At 35.9% G+C, this 22,709-nt stretch overlaps 1 protein-coding gene and 1 pseudogene across 1 annotated transcript in view; both read left to right on the top strand.

The window, feature by feature from the left end:
• Window positions 1-22,709, top strand: part of Fstl5 (follistatin-like 5) — a gene marked incomplete in the record, with an annotated part of 716,744 nt that overhangs the window by 456,894 nt on the left and 237,141 nt on the right.
• LOC106147400 lies at window positions 12,552-13,525 on the top strand (annotated as a pseudogene).

Here is a 22,709-nt window from a genome sequence, read left to right as displayed (position 1 = left end):
TTAAAATTCTATATTTTTTAAAGTAAATTAAACTTAAAAAGATAAAATTGTTACCATAGACAATTTAATTCACCCATTTAAAGTTTGAATTTCAGTGGTTTGTAAAATAGAGTAGTAGAACCATCGTTATAGTCAAATTTAGAACAATACTATCACTCAAAAAAGAAATCCAGTAACTTTCCTTACACACTCCGGAGCCCCTCAATCTTCTGAACAGTGAGCAAAGTAGTGAAAAACAGGCGTTCTGGCTTGTCCTGACCTGGGAGGATGCACTCAGCACGATGGCTCTGTGGGCTTCGAACAGATGTGCTTGTTTGAGGGGAGGACTGGCCCTCCGCTTCACCTGATGGGTGTTTCTGATCACAGAGTCACTGATCTGCGTGATGTCAGAGCTGTTACGTACCTCGTCACATGACTGTGTATTTTTGGCTTTCATTTTATTGATTATGGTGTACTACATTGACTTTTAGGTACTGGGCAATCAGAGATGAATGTTCCTTTGCACAGTGTACGATCTTCATCCCACATCGTCTGGGTTAGGATTTTGGAAAATTTGTTGAGACTTTTACATTAATATTTATAAGAGATATTATTGTGTCATTTTCTTTCTTGTGTCATCTTCCATGACTTCTGGTATGAGAGTAATACTGCTTTTGTATTACAATGATTGAGAAGAATTTCTGAAGAATTTTTATTCTTACTTAAAGGTAGATCTTGTGAGTAAAACCATCTGGGTCTTGGCTTGGCTTTTTGTACAGTTTTCGTGATACACCTCTTTTCTATAAATCCATTGGGATTTTCTGCCCCTCATTTGGCCGGTTTTTGCCGTCTCTGACTTTCTGAGCATTTCTCCATTTCACTTATTAATCTAGTTCCTTGGGATAGAATTGCTTATAGTAGTATTCTCAAACAGTTCTTTTTATTTCTTTAAGGTTTTTACATAGTGATATCATTTCCTTCCTTTAGTAACTTCAGCTTTCTGTTGCTTATTTATTTTTGGTTAGTTCGACTAAATATTTATTAATTTTATCAATCTTTCCAGAGAAAAGTTTCTGGTTTTGATATTTGTCTCCTAATTTTCTATATTTTATATGATTTATGTTGTTTCTTTTCTAATTTCCTCATGTCTACTTTTCCCAGTGTCAGCGATTGAATGGTTAGATTGATAGGCTATTGATAAAAATTTTATATATATATATATGAAACATTTAAACTATATATTTGTAATCACTGCTTTAGCTACATTCCAGACATTCTGTAAGCTGTATATTTTGTTTTCATTCATCTGAAAGTGTTTTCTATTTTCTTTCATTTCTTCTTCAATATATTAGCTATTTAGTACTGTGAACTTTTGCAAGTGTGTAAGTTTCTTTTCTTGTAAAATTCTAACCTAATTCCACTGGTTCAAGTGCCATATTTCTTCCCAGCACTTGGGAGGCTGAGGTAGGAGAATTGTTGGGAGTTTGAGGTCAGCCTGGGCTACAAAGTGAACTCAAGGCCATCCTGAATTGCATAAGTGAGACCCTGTCTCAAAAAGACAAAAAAAAAAAAAAAATTCAAAAAAAGCAGTTCCCCGGGTTTTGGTCCGATGGGCAGCTTTGCAAGGTCGTGAGTTCGGTTCCCGGTACCGGAGAAAAAACAAAAAAAAAAAAAAAAAAAAAAAAAAAAACCTAACAAAAAAGTGTCACATTTCTTTCACTTCAATAATTATAAGTTTATTGCAGTTTGTTTTATGCTTGTAAATTGATCTGTCTTGGACAGTATTTCATACTGCTTATGAAAAGTGTGTTGTGTATTTGGCCAGTGCAGATCGAGTGTTCCATAGATGTGTTAGATCCATTTTTTAACATCTCATGTCCCTTAATTCTTCTATTTTCTTGTTTACATGCTTACTGTCTCTTTTTAAGTAAATTACTGAATTCATCCGCAGTTACTGTTGAATTCTTTCTTTCTTTGATTTTTGTTTTGTTTTGTTTTGTTCCATGCATTTGGGGGCTCTGTACTGGAGCATGTGTTTATAATTGTTAAATCTACTTGTCACATTGACCTATAAGAATTACAAGATATTTACTCTTATGTTAAATTACTTTTTAAATTTTTTTTGCTGTCTATGTAAGAGTTTCTTTGGGATAGTATTTTTATTTTCCATCTTTCTATATTCAACCTTCCATATTTGAAATTATATTTGTTTCTCCTACAGATAAATATTTGGATCTGTTTATAAATGAAGTCTATCTCTGCATTTTTATTGTAGTTAATCATTTCCATCTAACAGCATTACTGAACAATTAAATGTATGCAAGCCATTTAAATTTATTTTTCTGCATGTTTCACGTCTGTCCTCCTTTCCCTACTTTGTTTACATTGTGTAAACATTTTCAGTGTTATACTTTAATTCCTGTAATTTTTGTCACTCTTTAAAATTTTTTCTCTCAGTGGTTGTTCTAGGACTTATAATTTCCTATTCTATTCTAGAGGTTTAAAAATAAATCATGTGAACTATGAAATGTTTTCTTTTTCAAATTTATCATTTATATCATATCTATTTGCATATTTGTATCATTTTGTGAGTGAACTTTTGTTGATTCTAAACATATATGTTATAGGAGACATAAAATAAATGTAGTGGAGTTTAATACATTGGATGATGAAGTAAGATAATCTTTTTAAATAGTCCAATGCATTTCTCCATATTCATTTACTTATCTATATTAATTGTTCACAACAGTTGATTTTTAAATTGCAGAAGTACTTGGTAAATACTGAATGATTATATGTAAAGTAATGACAGTCAAATACATTTTCATTTAAAAAATAATGGTTGCTACAGGACCATTAGAATATTTAAACTATTTTGTAAAGAATAGAAGCAAACATATTTGTTGAAAGAGTGGTGGCCTTTTATGTTATTTTAGAATTTAGACAATCATATACTTGATTCCTTATGTATTTTAGTGATATGACCACAGTTATGATACCCTGCACTGAAAAGTAAATTGGCAAATTACCGGCATTATTTCACATTTCATAAATATTTTACATTATGTGGTACCATTTTTGTGTAAATGTTACATATGGAAACATTTATTGAAAGAAAACCCTGAATATATGCTCCAATTGATTTAGAATTTGCCTCATACCTGTCCACATTAGAAAGCAAAGAGTTAGATAAGTTAATTTATTCTTTCTATAAACCATTTGTCTATCCTCAATTATGGGATAAAGATCCCACTATCTCATTTCTAGGGAAAAACCCCAAGTAAAGGAACTCGTGTGCCAAGGAGCTTCCCACGTGCTCATGCTTATTCAGCATTATTCAAAGTCGCTAAGATGCAGAACCATCCTATGGGCCCATCAGCAGATAAATGAATAAAGAAAATGCCACATGTGTGTGTACACATGCACACTCCCACGGAATTATTACTCAGCCATTAAACGAACAAAACTCTGTTATTTGTGACCACATGGGTAGAAATGAAGGCATTATGTTTTTGAAATAAGTCAATACAAAAAGACAAATGCCAGGTGATCTCTGTCATAGAGGAGGCTAAACGTTGTCTGTCTCAAAGCAAAACAATGGTGACCAGACTGATGTGGCTGTGGATGCTTGGGGGCAAAAGGAGGTGAGACTTGTGGAGTGCAGACACGTGTGTGTGAAGATACGACCCTGTATCCCTATAATACTGCAATTAATATGTTTAATAAAAAAGAAACAAAGGAAACATTATCCCACAAAGGTGCAGGCCTAGGAAAGAGGCAAAGGGAAAATGACGATATTTTTGTTTTGGTAATTTTATGAAACACTAAGTAAATAATCTTATTTGTTATAAAGACTGAAAAACACGGGCACTGAATGATCTGCATAGCTCGAAGCAACTCCGAGGCAGATGTCCAGGAATAGAACTGCTGTCCCCAGACTCACCAAGCAGGACTTTTTGAAATGGATTTCCGATTTGATAATCTATTATGCATTAATAATGTATGCACTGAAGCTCAGCTTGCATTTCTTATGGATAATATTGTGTCAATAATTGTGTCAGAAAATCTTAAAAGCAAATGTCCACTGTAGTATCTCTCTTTTTATGCAATATGAAACCATGAGATAGTTCAAAAGATTAATTTACATTATAAAAGCTTGGAATCTGAGAGGTTTGTAATTTTCAACTTGAAAGAGAAAAAGTGGAAGAAAATATAGTAGGAGATGTTAGATATGCTACAAGGAAACAAGCTTTAAAATTTTTTGTCTCTGAAGTTGCATGTGACCTTGAATACCTTATGCATGTAAGATTTAATGGAGTTTGGAAAATTTAAGATTCTAAATTGTGTATACAATTCCACATTGAAATACTATGTACACACTTGAATCACCTAGTCTGAAATTTAGTGGAGAGTTACTAACCTTTTTTTAATTGAAAAGCTATACTCTTACAAAACTTGGAAGATATTTTACAGGACAAACCAATATCAACTGATTTCTGTTGTTTTCTTCTTTGTTTGGCTGTGTTCGTTTCAATGTTATGAGGTTTAAAGCTGAAATACTAATGAAAAGGAGGAACTGAGTATTTAGAGGTCAAATTCTGTTAAAAATTTTTTGATCTTCTCTGTTTGTGATGCATCCTTTTATTTTCTATTACCATGAAATAAAAATCGAGTGTGCAAACTCAGGACAAGAAACTGTTACTGAATGAAGTACTTGCATGCCTCAATATTTTAGCATAATGTTACTGAAATGGCAGAGAGTGTGAGGAAACCTTTAAGTAAATTTTACTCTAAAGATCAGATGTCTTCATTCTCATCAGTAAACATTGTTAATTTGTGTAGAAGCATAATACGTGGTACTATTTTAGTTTTTATGCTTTAAAAAATATAATGCCATGTCATTTGCAGCACAATGACTTAGGTACAATTTCAAACTTTTAAAATTCTTGTGTCTTCTAATAAATACACTACAATATTTTTATGTTTCTAATAACAAAATAGGCTAGTAATAAATTGCACAAATATTATTTCTCAATAATGCATATCTCAGATTTACGATAGGAGTTTGACATAAAAATCATATTTAAAATTCATTTCAGTACAATGTTCTAATGTGAAACAAAATTTCTTATTTCAGAAGTGAAAAGTATCATGCAAATACTAGTTATTGAAATCAATTTGTATTTCCAGAAACATATTTCTCTCTGAACAAATTAATATATATATACGTATGAAATATGAATTGATTTTTCTCTGGGGTAATGGTTTTGTTGAATAAATGCATTAGATCAGTCATATAGTAAAATGAATAATACCACCTATTGCAGGATATTAAAAATAATAGTAATTTAAGATTAGATAGTGAGTATTTGTATGTGTAAATATTTTATTATTTTATGCATATTTTGATAAAATATCATCTTAAGATCTGGATTATTTTGTTACTGATTAGCTCAACCTGCAGAGACTAACTTGAGGACCTGGCTGGGATTCTCCTGGGTGTTGGTATTAGCTCATTCATTTATAAAAGATACTGTATTCAGAGTTCTCTCTTTGTGATGCCCCTAAAACTCACTACATTTTCTTCCTTTAACTTTTGAAAAAGCTTTGATTTAAGTACTGTATATCTCTTGTTTCTGTCTACCTTTCATCTAGCTATATATATTATATATTTGTAAAACACATTTAATCTACCAAAATATTTAAATTATATATATTTACAGGAAGATAAAAAGTACACCTCTGCAGTAAACAAATATCCTGTGATATCTCTCATTAATTTTATATTCTTGTTTGGTGTCCAAGTTATACTAAGTTATACTAAGGTGAAAAGTATTAAATTGATAAGTAGATATTTATGTTTCAGTCTTCTTTGTAGAACTAATTAAGTTACCATTTTCAATAAGTCAGTAGCAGTTTTAATATTACCTATGATAAAAATTAAAAAGTGATAAATAATAGATTGCATTATATCAACCTAAAAATGAAGTAATTATCGCTTACTTTACTGTTTAATGTTTCCAAGCGCTTTGCCACTTCCTGATGCTTACTATAAGCTAAGAGCTTTTCATTCTCAAAACATTTACTTATCTAATACTTTATAGATATTGGCAATTAGTTTTCAGCAGGCACCAGGGGATCAAGGTATTGTTTCACTTTTGCATTGCACTTAATACCAAATTACATTAACTCATTGGCATACAGCCAGCAACTCGTGCTACATAACTACATAATTCTGATATAAAAAAGAAGTAAAAGCATAGACTGCTAACCTACAGAACTAAATAACTACCACCACAATTATCATTTTATTAAATATTTTGTAATATTTTATGATGTCTTTTCCACACTTTTCACTTTGGGATATTCAAAATAACTCTGTACTGAAGGTATGCAAAGAAACTGTTGTCTTTAGTATTTTTCCATGATTTTCTGTATGAAATTTTTTTTCTTTAAAAATTAAAACCCATCCTTCCAAAAATAAAAATAAAAAAATAAAAAAACCCATCCTTTCATTAGCTTTAATTTTTGTGACAGAATTCACTAAGAACTCAAAGAAATATATTTTTGAGTACAATATTTTTATAGCTCCTCATAAAAATATTTAATCTCCCTTAATCAATTGATATTATGGGTTTAGTTCATTCCAACGTATATTTGTTTATTTTAATGTCTTGTCTTATAAATGTGCTTGTCTTACAGGTTTACAGTCATCTCAGGGAGTGGGCACATGTCCATAGTGCAGATTGATTCTGGTTTTGATTCCTTCCCTCTTCTGTCCCATCTCTCTGCCTCCTTCTGTAAACCTTCTCTTCCCATTTTCACTTTTGGTGATATTATTGCTCTCATTTTAAGTTTATGATACAGAAGGTTTGCATCCATTGGGGTTAGTAGGTTCCGCGCACGGTGTACTTCGCACCTCCTCCCCTTCCTCTCCCTGTTCTCTCCAGCGTTCTCCTGCACTCTTCCCATCTCCGGCAGATCTGCTTGTCTCCGCCTACCCACCTTCACTGTGGTCTTTGCTTAGGCTTCATCGTTCTCAAATGAGACTTACTGCACAGGTTTCTGTGGCTTATTTATTTCACTCAAAATTGCATTTTCTAGGTGATTCTATTTCCCTACCAGTGTCTCAAATTTGTCCTTCCACATAGCCTGCAGCATGCCGTTATATAGAGACACCACATTTTCTTCACCCACTCTTCCTTGGATGGGTGCACAGGCTGCTGCCAGGATTTTCTTACGCATTGTGCTGCTGTAGGCATTGGCATGCTTGTATTGCTCCAGTATGATGTCTTAAGCTCAATGAAGAAGATACTTAGCAGGGGGATGCTGGGTCACACAGAATTTCTTATTTTTCTTATTTACATACTGCTTTCCTCAATGGCTGTGCAGTTTACATTCCCCAAAATGCAGGAGGGCTCACTTTTCATTGCAGCCTGCAGCATTTGCTATTTTTAAATCTCTCGGTAATGACCTTTCTTTCTTCTGTAACATGGAATTTTAGTACTTTTTCAGTGTGCACCTCTATGATGGCTGGGGATGTTTAACATTTTTCACATCTTTGTTAGTCAGTTGTATTTCTTCCTCTGAGAAGTGTCTTCATTTCATTTGCCCCGTTTTTGATTGGGTCTTTTATTTTAGGTAGTCTATTTTTTTTAGTTCTTCATATATTCTGGATATTAGTCCTCTGCCCGAGGATTATCTGGCAAAAACTTTGTCCTTTTCTGTAGGTTAGGTTGTGTCTTTCATTCTACTACTAGGTAAATTTGCTGTGCAGAAGCTTTTCAATTTGATGTAGTTCCATTTGTTGCTTCTTGCTGTTACTTCTCGTACATCTGAGGTTATGTTTAGAAAATCCTTCCTTACATCTATGAATTTAAGTGTGCTACCTATTTCATCTTTCACTAGTTTCAATGCTTCAATTTTAGTGTTTAGATCTTTGACCCATTTTTACTTTATTTTGGTACATGTGGAGAGATATGGGTCCAGTTTCAATCTCCTACAGAGCAATGTCCAATTTTCCCAGCACCATTCATTTGAATAGGTTATCTTTCCTCCAAAGTATGCTGTGGCCCCTTTCTCAAGGATCAAATATCCGAATGTGTCTGAGGATGTTTCTGTATCCTCTGTTCTGTTCCACTGATTCGTATGTCTTTTTGTTACAGAATCATGCAATTTTTATTACTGCTGCTTTGTACTGTAGCTTGAAATCAGGTAATGTGGTGCCTCCTGCTTTACTCTTGTTGTTCAAGATTGCTTTTGCTATTCTGGGTCTCTTCTGTTTCTATATGAATTTTAGGATTGTTTTCCACAGGTCTGTGAAGTATGCTATTGGTATTTTGATTGACACTACACTGAATCTGTGGAACATTTTTCTGAGTGTAGCCATTTTGACCATATTGATTCTGCCTATCCTGGAGAAGGGGACATTGTAATGTTTTTTTTTTTTATATATACACTTGAATTTTTTTTGTCCAGATGACTACTTTTTTGGTAGAATTATTTCAATTTTTTAGTTAACTCATTTTTTAGGTGTTTTATTTTTTATTTTTTTATTTTTTTGTTTTTTTTGGTTTCTTTGCTTTTTTTCTCCGGAACCGGGAACTGAACTCACGACCTTGCGCTTGCCAGGCAGGCGCTTTGCTGCTGAGCTAAATCCCCAGCCCCTGTTTTATTTTTCTTGATGCTACCATGAATAGTATTTTTTTATAATTTCTTTTTCATTGAGCTCATTATTGGCTTACATAACTGTTATTAATTTTTTATCCTGCTACACTGCTGAAGTTGAATCTTAATTATGAGTCTTTTTTTTTGGTGAAATTCTTTGGATTTTCTATGTAGAGTATCATGTCCTCTGCAAATAATGATAATTTGAGATGTTTCTTTCCTAGATGGATTCGTTTTATTTCTTTCTTTTCCTGATTCCTCTAGCTAATGTTTCAAGTACTGAGTAAACAGAAGTGGTTAAGGGGGCATCCTTGTTTTTTCTGATTTTAGAGGTAATGATTTCAGTTTTTCCCTGTTTAATTATGATGCTTCCAATTGGTTTGTCATAAGTAGCTTTTATTAAATTCAGGTGTGTACAGTCCTTCTATTCCAATTTTCTTCACAGTTCTTATCAGGAAGGGCGTTGAATTTTATCAAAAGCCTTTTTCTGCATTAATTGATATGACTGTGACGTTTTTGACCTTGCTTCTATTTGTTATGTTACGTTTATTATTTGCATATGTTGAGCAATCCATCCTTGCACATCTGGGGTGAAGCCTACTTGGTCATGATGTATGATCTTCTTTATGATGTACTGTACTCTATTTGCTTATATCTTGGAGAAGGTTTCGCATCTGTGTTCATTAAGGATACTGGCATGCGGTTTTCTCTTTAGTTGGGTCTTCATCTGCTGTTAGAATTAGAGTGATGCTTCCCCCCATAAATGAATGCAGATGACTTCTGCATTTTCATTTCCTTTGAAGATCTTCAGGATTATAGGTGATATAATACCTTTAAAGGTTTTATAGAATTCAGCATTAAATCTATCAGATTCTGGGGTATTTTTAATGTAGATTTTTAATTACTGTCTCAATTTCATTGCTTGCTATTAGGCTGGTCATCATTTTTCTGCCTTCTCAGGTTAGCTTTGGTAATTTACATGAATCTGGAAATCTGTCCATTCCTCAAAGTTTTCCAATTGTTGGAGCACATTTTTCATAGTACTGACTGGTTGCTAACTAGCTTCTTGATGTCAATGACTGTTGTGATTTTCAGTTTTTCATTTCTAATTGAGTCGATGTGAGTCTTTTCTTTCTCTTCATGAGTCTGGATAAGTGTTTATCTATGTATTCTTTTAAAGAACCAGCCCTTATATTCACTGATCCTTATTATGATTTTTTTGTCTCCATTTCATTGATTTATGCTCTGATCTTTCTGATTTCCCTCCTTACTTTTGGTAGCATTAAAATATAAAAGTTAAATAGTATTGAGCTGCTTCATAACTAACTTTTATGATTTTTAAATTTTAACTTCTCTTGTTGTGCCATATTTTTAATCCCATATGCAATGAGTAGACCTGCAGTGCTGCAGCTATAAGGAGACTTGGAGGTCGGACGACCTGTTTATTGGATGTGTAGCTCTGGACTGGGCACATCACCTCTCTTTATCAGAGTACCTTTATCAAGAGTGACAAGATGAATGAACCCCTTTTTATACTGCTTTGATGATTAAATATATTGATATTGGTGGGGGCTGGGGATTTAGCTCAGTGGCATAGCACCTGCCTGGCAAGCGCAAGGTTGTGAGTTCAATTCCCAGCACCAGAAACAAACAAACAAACAAACAAATATTGATATTGGTAAAATTTGCTTAGTAACTAATTTATAAAAATATGAACTCATGAAGTATCATAATAACACTGTTACTGCATACTGCAAGAATGTTGTAATATTTATGTAAAGTTTCATAAGTGCCATAAAGATAAGATTCTGCTATCAGAAACTGGAATAAATGTTTACAAACTGGAATTCTGAACAGGGTGACAGGAATACAAAGACCATACACTTACACTAGATATTATGAATACTGGTAGATTTTGATATTTTAAAAGCAAACCAACACAGTATAGAAAAAGAGTAGTGCAGTATCTGCTACTCTCTGCTTTCTATTCCATGTTTGGAAGAGTTCTCTGTCCTGGTCCACCCTGCCACCAGACTTTGAACCCCACAGTTATGATGAACAACACCCTGACAGTGCTCTAGATGCCCGGCTTGCAATGGATGATTCAGAAACTGCTCTCATTCCCACAGTTAAAACACTATCTTTTATACACCTTAAAATAAATGATGAGTAAATCTACATTCTTATTGTAAATCTCAAATGAAAGCTCATTAATATGTTTTATGGGTTCTGTTAAATAATGAAAAGTGAGTCTGAAGATACCCTGCAGCTCATGGAACAGGATCCAAAGCTTAACACCACAGCTGCTGCTGGACACACACAGCTCAGTCTCTAGAAAACACAGGCGAGCAGACCAGGGACAGAAGCAGAAGCTTTGTCTTGCTTTGAAATTTAAAAAAAAAAAAAAAAAAAAAAATTCCATTTGCCTAGAGCGGAATAATGCTATTTCAGAAAATATGGAATATTGTATGATAAAGAATAAAATATTTCTATAACCCACTTGCATAACATATCTTTTAGCCTATAAACCAAAATTCACAGTAAGACTCTATTTAACATGAAAGCTTTATAGCCAAGTGTGGTCTTCTATTGCCTGTACTTCCAGAATCTGGGAGGCTAAGGCGGGAGGATTTGAGTCCACCCCAGAAACTTAGTGATTTTGAGAGCCCCTGTCTCACAATTAAAAATAAGCTGGGTACAGTTCAATGTGAAAGGCCTGGGTGCAGTCTCCAGTACTGTAAGGACAGGCAGAACAAGGAAAAGAAAAAGAAGAAAAGAAAAAGAGAATGTGACACTCTCGGTTTTTATATGCTCAGATTTCAAAACTTAAGAGATGTGAACACCTTAATTCTATTACTCTAAAAGTAAGGAAATAATATTTTCAAACATTAACCAATAAGTTAAAAGCACTCATCTTAAGATGGGCTCAGAACTTGAATTTCTCTTCCTGATTTATTTTGCTGTTCACACCTCACTCTTTCATTGCTTTTTGAAGCTTTCAACTTGCATTAAATCATTTCTCTGCTTTGGGTTAACTTGGGCTGCCTTTCCTCCCCATAAACTTTCGGGAATACTGTGAATTTCAGGGTTAGGTTCTCCTCTTGGATGCTGTGTTTCAGTACTGGCCTCAGAATATCCCTGAAGTGTCACAGAAGATTGTGATGAATAGATCTCCATGAAACACCCTTTTTGCTAAAACAAACACTGGGCAAGAATGAGTTTTCAGAGCCAACAGTTTCAGAATCATGATGTCTAGTTGGATGATTGTAGTAACCTAGAAGAACTTGATGAATAAGATCCTGGTGAATTTGAGAAGTGTGGTGTTTCAAAGAGCAGTTTTCGCTCTGAAGTTATTTCAGGTTTAGCTTTGGGTTCTACCTTTCTCTCAGATACATGGCCCTCTTTCCTCAAATTGTTATAATTAACTGTGATCTCTCTGCCCTGGACTCCTTTCTGACTATGGCCATCTCCATCAGAAATGCGACTCCTTCACTAGCCTTCTAAGTGTCTGTGTGTACCTTCTGTGGTATATCCCAAAAAGTCAGTACCGGATTCACCCTTCAGGTGTACTGTCAGAGCTGCAAAATGTGAAGGAAGCAAGCCTCTGTGAAGGGGCTTGCAGTGTCTTTCTGGAGGAAAATACTTCTCTACTTCTGAAAATAATTGCTTAGCTTTTTTCTTTAATATAAGCAGGTAGAACATCACCCAACCAATTGGGAGCCTAGAAGAAACAGTGGCCAAGTTTCTCTAATGACAGTCCCACTCCATTTGCTTAGGTACACCTTCATGACTCAGTGTGAATCGTTCATTAATATTGTTTTAAAGTGACTTGAGCTTTCACTGGTACTTCGGCTCATCAAAATCCCCAGGTGTGGCTGCTAGTCAGGGACACTGTTGACCCTAAGATGCCGCCCCCAGGTGGTGGGCTGCTGTGGGCTGGCTTCATCCTGCTGGCCATGTTCTATCTGCGGTGCTGGGAAGGCTTCCATAGCTTGAGTCACTGGGGTGGTTCCCAGGATGGAAAGGGCTTTGGTGGCGCTGTCCCTGCAGGGTGCTTCAGCTCCAGGCTGGACCTAGGCACCTGGGTGAAGACCCTGCAGACACCCTGGGCAGTGGCAGTGTGCACTGGTGTGAGAGAAGCCCGCCCCCTGCATGACTTCTGTCTCCTCCCTTAGGTGGGCCTGGCTGAGGAGCTTTTCCTGTGCCAGCAGCAGTGGCAGTCCTGTGTAGGGCGCAGCAGAAAGTAGTGGAATAGACTCGATGGATTTGGTACTGGACAAGCAAATCTGCACAGAGAACTACTGTCCCATCCTTGCATTGTTCTTTTCCACCAGTGCCAAGTTAATTACACACTCAACACTCTCTTCTCATCCCATTTACAGTCCTCAACATCGTGAATAACTTCTACAAAACTCAGGGACCAAGAGCCCTTGGAAGGGGGTGAAAATTACATTTATTGTCCAAGGGGTCACACTTGGAGCAGGAAGCACAATTAGTGAATTCACACCCTTGCCAAAGGAGATTTTACACACATGAAATGCTAAAGTAATGTGTGAACACCTTCTACCGAAATCTCTGACTTACATGCTGGCAGTGATTTTCCACTCAACAAGTATAACTGAGACAGTACAAGGTAAGATAGTGCAACTTAATTCCGGCATTTGAGAATGTGTTGAAGGACCGCGGATGGGTGATAGGCCTGACAGTGGACTCCTTGGGCTGCTTTTCTTGACCTTCCCTGGGTGCTGCACAGAACCTCTCACATGGTCAGCTCAGGCAGCCAGAAGGTTTTCCTACTGGTTCTAAAGAGAAAAGCTCATAACAGTGCCAAGCTGGAAGCACCAGCCCTGTGCAGGGGAGGCTGGATTCTTTTTTCTAGAACTTACTGCTAACTTTCCAGCCAGCCTGCTCTGATGTTATCCTCTACCCACTGGGAACAGTGTACACCGCCCTCACACACAAGGGCTTACAAGGCTTCCTGTTAATGTGCAGGATGAGGGGACGAGACAGGATCAATACCAGAAGGCAGGAGGAGGGAGCCTTGGGACTCTACACAGGGCTTGGCGCTGCTATAAAGCAGTGCATGCTGCACGCAGCTGACTTACAGATTACCAAAATTATTCACCCTTCAAAATGGCATTGGAAATTTAGTTTCTATCCCTGGCTGCTCCAACAGACATAATCTGGATAATTTGCTATGAAATTATGAGGCATAGAAGTGATACACTGGGAAAATGGAATAGAAAATGAAACTGGTAGGAGAGGCCCATGCTGATTACACTGGCTGTCCTTCAAAAATTATTCCAACTCTGAAAACTCCATAACATAACACTTAGATGAAGTAAGTACAGCTACTATGGCACTGTCGCTGAAGTGAAAGTGATCCTGGATAGAGACAAACAGCTGTCAAATACAAAATGAAATTTCATTCAGTTGAACCTATTTTATCTGACTTAATATGAGTTAGTTATTCCTCCCTCTAGGTGGATATTGGTGCATTTTCCTTAATGCGGTACAGGATCGCTGTACCCGTGGGTTTCACCTTTAAGCCAATTATGGCATTATTTAAAAAGCAGTCATTCATGTTCACACATGTAACCTGGAATTTCCTTCATCCTACCAAAACTCTACTCATAGACCCGTTAACAACTGCATCACATGAAATTCTCATGGTCTTATATCACGGGAGATATTTGATATAAAATGATTCAAGAAGTAAAATAAAACTAGTAGGAAAATAATACATGCTTTAATAACAAGTTGAAAAGACTTTGCTTAAGAAAAGCACCAGTGGAACAAACATGGAAGCATGTTAATGCGTAAGGCAGATTATTATACACAACTCTGCAACACAAATTACCATAAGTTTGATTTGGAACATGAGCAACACATAAATAAATGCCACTAAATGTTGTCCTAAATCATCAGAGGTGTGATAGAAATTATTCAACACTTATCATGTCATTGTGCATTGGGTTCATTTCAAATCTTTCATTATAAATAATGGCAATGCAAATTGAGGCAATGGTATACACATTTTCACTCTTGTCAAATGCCTGTATGCATGTGTGCATGTGTTTTGCCTCACGCAAGCATGTAATGTTGACAGTAGCCAGATCAAAAGCTGTGTTTGATCCACTTTAGTGTATTAAAAATCCTTCATTTAATTTTGACAGATCAAATTTTAAATGTGAATCAAAGTGTTAAATGTGCCTCAGCATTTATTTTGAATGTTGTTTCTAGGAATTTAACCAAAATATTAATCAATTTGATAAAAAAGTATACATTGCAAGCAAGTTGTGATTTATTTAGAATAAAATACAATAGAGATGAAGAAAAGCCAATAAATAAAAAACTATGAAAATGAATAAATTGTATATATTTTATATCTACAAAGTGAAATACAGTGCAATTATCAAAAAGGGCAAGGGGCTGGGGATTTAGCTCAGTGGCAAAGTGCCTGCCTGGCAAGCGCAAGGTCATGAGTTCGGTTCCCGGTACCAGAGAAAAACCAAAAAAAAAGGGTAAATAATGGTAATCATGTAAAATACATCTAATGTGCATATATTTTTTGTTATTTTGTTTTGTTTGTGGTACTGGTATTAAGCCCTAGGCTGTTGGATTGAGTTGCATGTTCAAACATTTATTTTTTGAGACAGGGTCTCCTATAGTCCTAAATTTGCCAGGCTCTGATCCTCTTGCTTCAGCCTCCCAGAAAACTAGGATACGTGTGTATATCAGCAGGCCCAGTTCTCCAGTGTATTCTTCAAAATGGTCAAAAACCTGCAGATAACTTATCCATGTTTAATGCTATTATATGCATACATACTTATGTAAGATTATATATAAAAGAAGGGGTCAAACAGTAAAGGTTTAATTTAAAAATTTCTTATTATGGTAGGGTAATGATTGTCCTTAACCTCCCACACAGCACTCCCATTCACTTTGGGAGTCCTATTTTCCCTCCCACTTTCTGAAGCAGTTCTGGAATCCTCTTTCATGAGTGTCTTTATGAGTTGTGATAACAAACGCAGTGACTGCTGCTCCTGAGCTCCGTCCAGCAGAAAAGCAGGCTGTGGAAATGTGAGGTCCACTCTCCTGCACTTTCTGCCCAGGTCTGGTGCCTTGACACTAGTGCTGTTCTCGAAGTCAAAACTTCCATGAAAGGGGAACGTTTCAAATGGATTCAGGACTTCAAAGCAGTCAAAATGTGCAACTAAAACTAGAAACAGGACTTCTAGAACTGCTGTGGAAAGAGGCAAGGATTTTGGGATGAGTCTGCCCAAAGCGAGAGCTGATGAAGGGCAGGAAGTGCAGTGTCTTTCACCGTAACAACGCTTTTAATTCAAATGCACTGTACTTTTCAATCAGACTTCATACACACTCAAATAAACGTATCCGGACACTCACATATACACATTCAGCAAAATTTAAGTCCCACTATATAATTCTGTGGTATATGTGTTTGACTTTTTCCCCAAGCATTGTAAACTTATATCCGTTGTCTGCATAATTTAAAAATGATCACAGTGCTAATGTGAAAGAAGTAACACATTCAATTAGCAGTGCTCCTTCTGGGGAAAGCAGTGCCATGCTGACGCATATTATCAATCATATTAGCAGATATGGAGTCTTTAATTACTTCTCTGTAGGAAGTCAATTGGCAATATGTCTAAGGATCATTGATAAAGTCTTGATTTTAGCTAACCTCCCCTATTTTGAAATGAGGATGAGATAATGTGGGGGAAGTAGACCCGCACATGTACCTTATAGTGTGTTTGTTGTGCTAGAAAGACATATCTACAGGAACTGCATTCGGTGGGATGCATTCACTTTCACCTGGAAGATATGGCTGATATGCCACCTCTGCGGGAATTCTGATTGTTCCGGGACCAGAATCCATCTGGCATAGGCAGGGCTGCCAGTGCTGGGTACAGGCTATGCAGGTGGGCCGGGGGCAGTAGCACACTGCTGTGAAAATTTTTCAGTGTGCTCCCTGTTAAATAATGCAGCATAATCATGAGCATGTTTGAAACCCATAAACACTTGTTAAAAAATAGCCAGAAAGAAATTTACTAAAAGCTACTGATATTTGCTAATTTGTTTCTTTAAAAAATTTATATTCCTCAATGTTTCCGTGATGTAGTTTTTTTGTTTTTGACTTTCCTTTTATTGTAGAGAAGACAAAACCTCAAATGCAATCATGCCAGAATGTGTTTCCAATCTCAGAATTTAAACCTTTTTCGGGGAATAATTTCTATTAAAAATAATTTTAAAATAACACACATGCACATGCTCAGTCATTCACACGCAGTTATTTTTAATTGAGTGCCGAGACCCAGGGCCGGGTCTAGTCACTTCAGTAACTGACGTCACAATTTTCTCTCACATAACGAAACTTCGCTTTGACTCTGGGCCTCGCTGTGATTTCTGCACTGCATCCTCACCACTGCCGTCTGCAGTGGTTCAACTTCCCTGAAGTGATTTCCTGTGTTCACACATTTGTATGTGTGCTTTGCTATTGCAAGGGAGGCCCTATAGAGAGAGTAGAGAACAGAATTCCTTTAAATCTTCCCATTTTCAACATCTTACTATCTGATAGTTTTAATCCACTGTATTTCTACAGTTAGTGTGCCAGGTAAACTTTCACTGAAACTTCTGCAAATTTCTTGTGGACAAAAAGCTTTCCTAGATTTTTCTACCATGAGAAATTTAAAATTACATATGAAAACACATGTTGTACTTTAATTCTGCCCAAATTATACTTATGTAATAGAAAAGAATAAATGTTTCCTGTTTCATTGCTTCTAACATTAAAATGAAATAATTCTATCTTATAAGATATTAAGAAGTAAATGAATCTAAACTTGCAAGGCAAATCATGAAAATATATGTAGTAAATAGCAAAAATTAATATGTGCTGCTATTCTGTCGCTTATGAGAACTATGTTTTACCAAAGCCCCTTGTTCCTGTATAGTATCCCCAGTTCTTTGGTATGCTTCATTCTTCCTTATTCAAGATTTATAACATAAAATTCCAAATTTGACTATCACCTTTGATCCATCAGTTGCAATGGCACAGTCCTGAGAGATAGCTGGAGTGCACTGAAAACTGAACTTTCCATCAATAAAATAGGTATAACAACAGCCCAACAGCCGGGAATGCCGCTCAGTGACGCGGTGCTGCCTGGCAAGCACGAGGTTCCAAGTTTGATTCTTGGTACCAAAAAAGAAAAATAATAATAATAATAACAATATAATAAGCCAAAATGCTCAACACCAACATGAACAATTTCTTAAATACACACTTACTATGTAGCAAATTTTAACAATCATAATTATTATTTTTAAGTTATACATGTTTTAAGTTATCATTTGCTAAATCCCTAAATAAAAAGGTGACGGTGCTCCTTATCTCCTCAGGCTCACTATTTTCCTGCTCAGGTAGCCGCGCCCCACAGCAACCCACAGTTCATCTCCGGGTGGTGTTCTCGGGCCGGGCTCTCCCGTTTCCCTTTCCCTTGGCCTCCTCCGCATTGCCTTGCATTTCTCTCTTAGCCTGTCATGCTGCTCGCCCATTTCTCACTTTTCCTCCTGAAACGCTGCACCTTCCCCTGGGTTTGCAGATTCATTTAAGGTGGATCTGCAGGTCTGATAAATGCACCCTCTTTCTGTGCTGAGACACAATGATAGAAGCGTCTCACAGTTCCCGCTTGATTTATTTAATTGCAAAAGTATATTTCCAAGGATTTATTTGTGGAGTTTTTATTATCCGAAGTTGTAGTGATAATGAAGATGAAACAAATGCTGAATGTATGTGTATCTTCAAACCTGCAAAGCTTGGCTTACTCTTTTTATTTGCATTGCTGTGATACCAGATGTTTGAAAAATGGGGACAGAGAAAGTCAGTAATAGTTGATATAAGTCAACAACATTCTGTATTTCTGGATGAGGAAGAAGCAAGAGAAAGGATGTGTAATCATTTCCTCCACTCCTTTTGCCACCCTCGCATTCATACCTTTACTCAATTAACTGATTTCTGTGCAAGCAGAATGTGTGTTTAGTTATTGAGGTTTATGTATTTCTGTGATAGAAATATATCCATAGAGCACTTATTATTATGTGTCAAATTAAATATCTTAAGTATTATTCTACTGCTAGTCATACACTTTGCATATATAAGATGCAGTTCTATTCATCAGTCTGTTTATGAAGAGACATTTTATTATATTGTTGTTGTTTTTGTTTTTGTTTTCCTCCGGTACCGGGAACCGAACTCACGACCTTGCACTTGCCAGGCAGGCGCTTTTGCCGCTGAGCTAAATCCCCAGCCCCGAGACATTTTTATAATATTATTTGAGTCACTTAATGGTAGTGTTTTCTTGTTTTAAGAATTGTAATATTTTTGGTAGTGGGGATTGAACTGTCACATTGAGGTATTTTTAATTTTAATTTTTTTATTTTGAGACAGAGTTTCTCTATGTTGCTCAAGTTGGAGTAAAACTTGCCTGCTGCCTCAGCCTCCTGCGGTTCTGGGATTACACGCATGTTCTGCCACACTCTGCTGTTAATTACCGATTAATGAATGTAGCTCACATACTTTACCGTGTGAAATTTGACACTCTGAGATATGTCGACATTGTAGTGCTAACGTATGTGACTAATAACAGCATTACTTCACACACTTCGTGCTGAGAGGGGGATATTTGTCAAAGTATCCGGAATTTCAGAAAAGAGGAACAAGTACAAAAGCTTTATGTGCTGCACGGACAGGAGCAGTCATAGCAATGTAGATAATTGAAATTCATAAAAACTAGATTTAAATTAAAGTTTTATGAGTCCTGCGAAAACCACAGCACAAATAGTCACTCCGATCATCAGCAAAGTGGACCAGAGCTTTTCCATTCCAACTTGGCTTCAGTATGAGGACAGTTTCATTTTTAGGTATGTGACATTATTGCAAAGTATTCTCTCCTGACTCCCCAGAGTGCTGGCAGGATTATCAGACTTGGTGAGAACTGATTAACAAAGTGCATGACACATCAGAGGCACGCATTTAATATGTTACCTTGTGAAGGGAAACGCCATACAGTGTTGTAAAGTGGTACCTACTGATTTAAATCCTAGTTTATATATTTTTTACTGAGATGCAGTACTGTGTTGAATTTTTGCTTTTGCTTACTTTAGTTGACTTCTCTCCTTCCCATTTTCTGTCTCTACCTCTGCCTCCCTCTCCCTCTTTACCTTACCCCATTCCATTCTTTAAATTAATGAATTATTAATGAATAAATGATGTAAATGAGCATTTCTTAAAGAAATACACTCTCAATTTCAAAAACAACTTATACTTTTATGGTCAAAATTGGGCATCAGTTTTACATAAATTCACTACATTGAGTTTACTTCTTTAATTCAAAAGATAATTTATAAAAGTATATTTTCCAAAAAGGGAATTGTATATATAGATTAATTTGAGGTAAAATATACTTTTTTCTTCACCAGTTCTGAGAGTCAGACACTGGGCAAGGATCATCCCTTGCCCATCATCCCTTGCCCTCAAATTGTGTACAGTTGGAGACAGGCTCATAAGTTGGATAAATTTCCCAGGCTGAGCTTACGTGTGTCTCAGCTACCCAGAGTACTGGAATTACAGCTGTACACCACCAAATATTGCCTCTATAATGAGTATTTTAAAATATATCCTTGAAATAGTACCTTAATATGTTTTCTAGAATTAAAATGCGCTTTCACTTCTTAATGCTCAGAAGAGTTCATATGTGGAATCAAAGATAAATGAGTTGATTCACAGGTATTGTACTTCTTGGAAAACTTTAAAATCAGCATAGAACTACACTTATCCAATGGAAAGTAAGTGATCTCCTGCTAGGCTGATATGTTTGTGAGTCTATATATATGCATAATGCCTATCCAATTATTACTGTAAATAATTATAAGATCTTTTATGCAGAGTATCATACATAAATTAGAAATTTCATTGTAGTGGTAATGTTTGATAGTTGAATAATACTTTCCATTTATGTAATGCTACTTTGTACTAATTATTCCTGACAAGATTTTCGTGGTATTGCTACTACCATCACTCCTATTTTCCAAATGAGGAGTCCAGTCACCAGCAAGTGCTAATCAGAATTCAAATTTGGAATCCCACCATGAGTCAGTTTTCAGTTTGATTGTGATTTGTCCCTGACAGTTATATCAAAAGATCATTGTACATTGGGTGATATGCCACACAGCGGAGAACAGCTCATTTCAGTAGAAATCTGATACCTTCTTTGCAATGTTTCCTTATCCTAGGAAAAACTTCATCTTTCATATAAAATATATATTATATATATATACCTTCTTTGCAATGTTTCCTTATCCTAGGAAAAACTTCATCTTTCATATAAAATATATATTAATAACTTTTAAAGATTTTCCATTAAATGACACATTATTAGTATGAACTGCAGTGCATTTTCAGGTTTAGGTTTTTTAAATAGTTTCCTTTAAAACATATTTACATTTTTAGCAATGTACTAAAATCTAATTATGAAACATACCTTCAGGGAATTCATTGCAGTTTTTTGTTGTTTTATCAGATATTTTAATGTTTGTACTTCTGAGGAAATTAAAATATCTCAGTGGATGATTTCCTGATAACACATTAAATCCTTGTTCTTAAAGATACCAAGTAATTATAAAGAAAAGTTGAAGTATGTGAAAATACTTTCTATTTAACCCTTCTAATTATAGCATTTTGCCTTTATGACAAGAAGAGAAAGTTGAGGATTTCAGTATTTGGTTGCTCTTTAACAAAATGGTGTGATTAACGTTGGAGTTATGTAAGGTTACTTTGATAAGCAAGGTATACTGTGAAACATTGTGCTCTGTGCTCACTGGTATCACCATTTTTCAAAGTAAATGAGATATTAATTAATATAATTTGCAAAATATGATGCAACATTTTATTTTAATTTTCTTTTCTTTTTTCTTTTTTGTTTTTTTCCCATACCAGGAATCAAACTCACAGTCTTGTGCTTGCCAGGCAGGCACTGTGCCCCTGAGCTAAATCTCAAGCCCCAACATTTTATAATATATATTTAAGAACAAAACAAAGTACCTGCCTGGGTTTATCAGGTTGTTATACTAGGAATAGTGATGAACAGCATGCACATGGTTTCTAACAGTATTTAATTTTTATAGAAAATGATAAATTAGGTAATCATTGATCAGTTGCTCAATATTTATTTTATTAAAGCAATTAGAAACATACCTGCTTAGAGTCATATCTCTTTGGTGAATTAAAACTATTGTTTTAGTTACTTATTTTTCTTTGCAGAGACAAAATATTTGACACCCAGAGTAAAAGGGGGGGAGATTTATTTAGCCCACTGTTCATGGAGATTTCAGTCCGTAATTAGCTGGCTCCAAGTAGGGTGGCATGGCTGAGCTGCAACTGTTCATGGAGTGGAGAAGGACAGCACAAGCAGTAAGAGCAAAATGGGGAGGAGAAAACCTCTTTTTCCATCTCATACTGTATGCAGGCTTGGGCAGGTGCAGCATTCACACCCCCAGTCCCAGCACTAGACAATATAACTTCTAGATTGATCTTCTTCCAAAATGTCCACTCCCCATGACCAGACACAAAGCATAACATTGCACCCCTGGCCCTGCAAAGACTCATGCACATCCTTTATACAAAATGCATTTAATCTATTTCTAAGAATTGCCAAAATCCTAACAGTTTCAGTATTGCTGAAAAGTCCAAATCTCAAGTCTCCTCTGAGATGAAAGGCAAACTCTTAGCTGTGAGCCCCTGTACAAATGAAGGAAAGTTAAACACTTCCAACATTCAATGACACAAGATAAACATTTCCATTCCAAAAGTTACAAAAGGGGGATACAAAGCACTGGGACCAAAGCAAGTCCAAAATCCAGCAGGCAAATTAGGTCCTGCAGCTCCATGTGGAGCGTAATGTCTTGCAAGTTATGAGTGCCAAATGGCTTGTGTGGCTCCTCCTCTAAGGCACTTCCAGTAGTTGTAGCTCCTAGAGCTTCTT

Source organism: Chinchilla lanigera, unplaced genomic scaffold (assembly GCF_000276665.1).
Source record: "Chinchilla lanigera isolate Chin_1 unplaced genomic scaffold, ChiLan1.0 scaffold00153, whole genome shotgun sequence".
Taxonomy (NCBI): Eukaryota; Metazoa; Chordata; class Mammalia; order Rodentia; family Chinchillidae; genus Chinchilla; species Chinchilla lanigera.
Note: the sequence above shows the minus strand (reverse complement) of the source record. Positions and strands in the feature narration are given on the sequence as shown.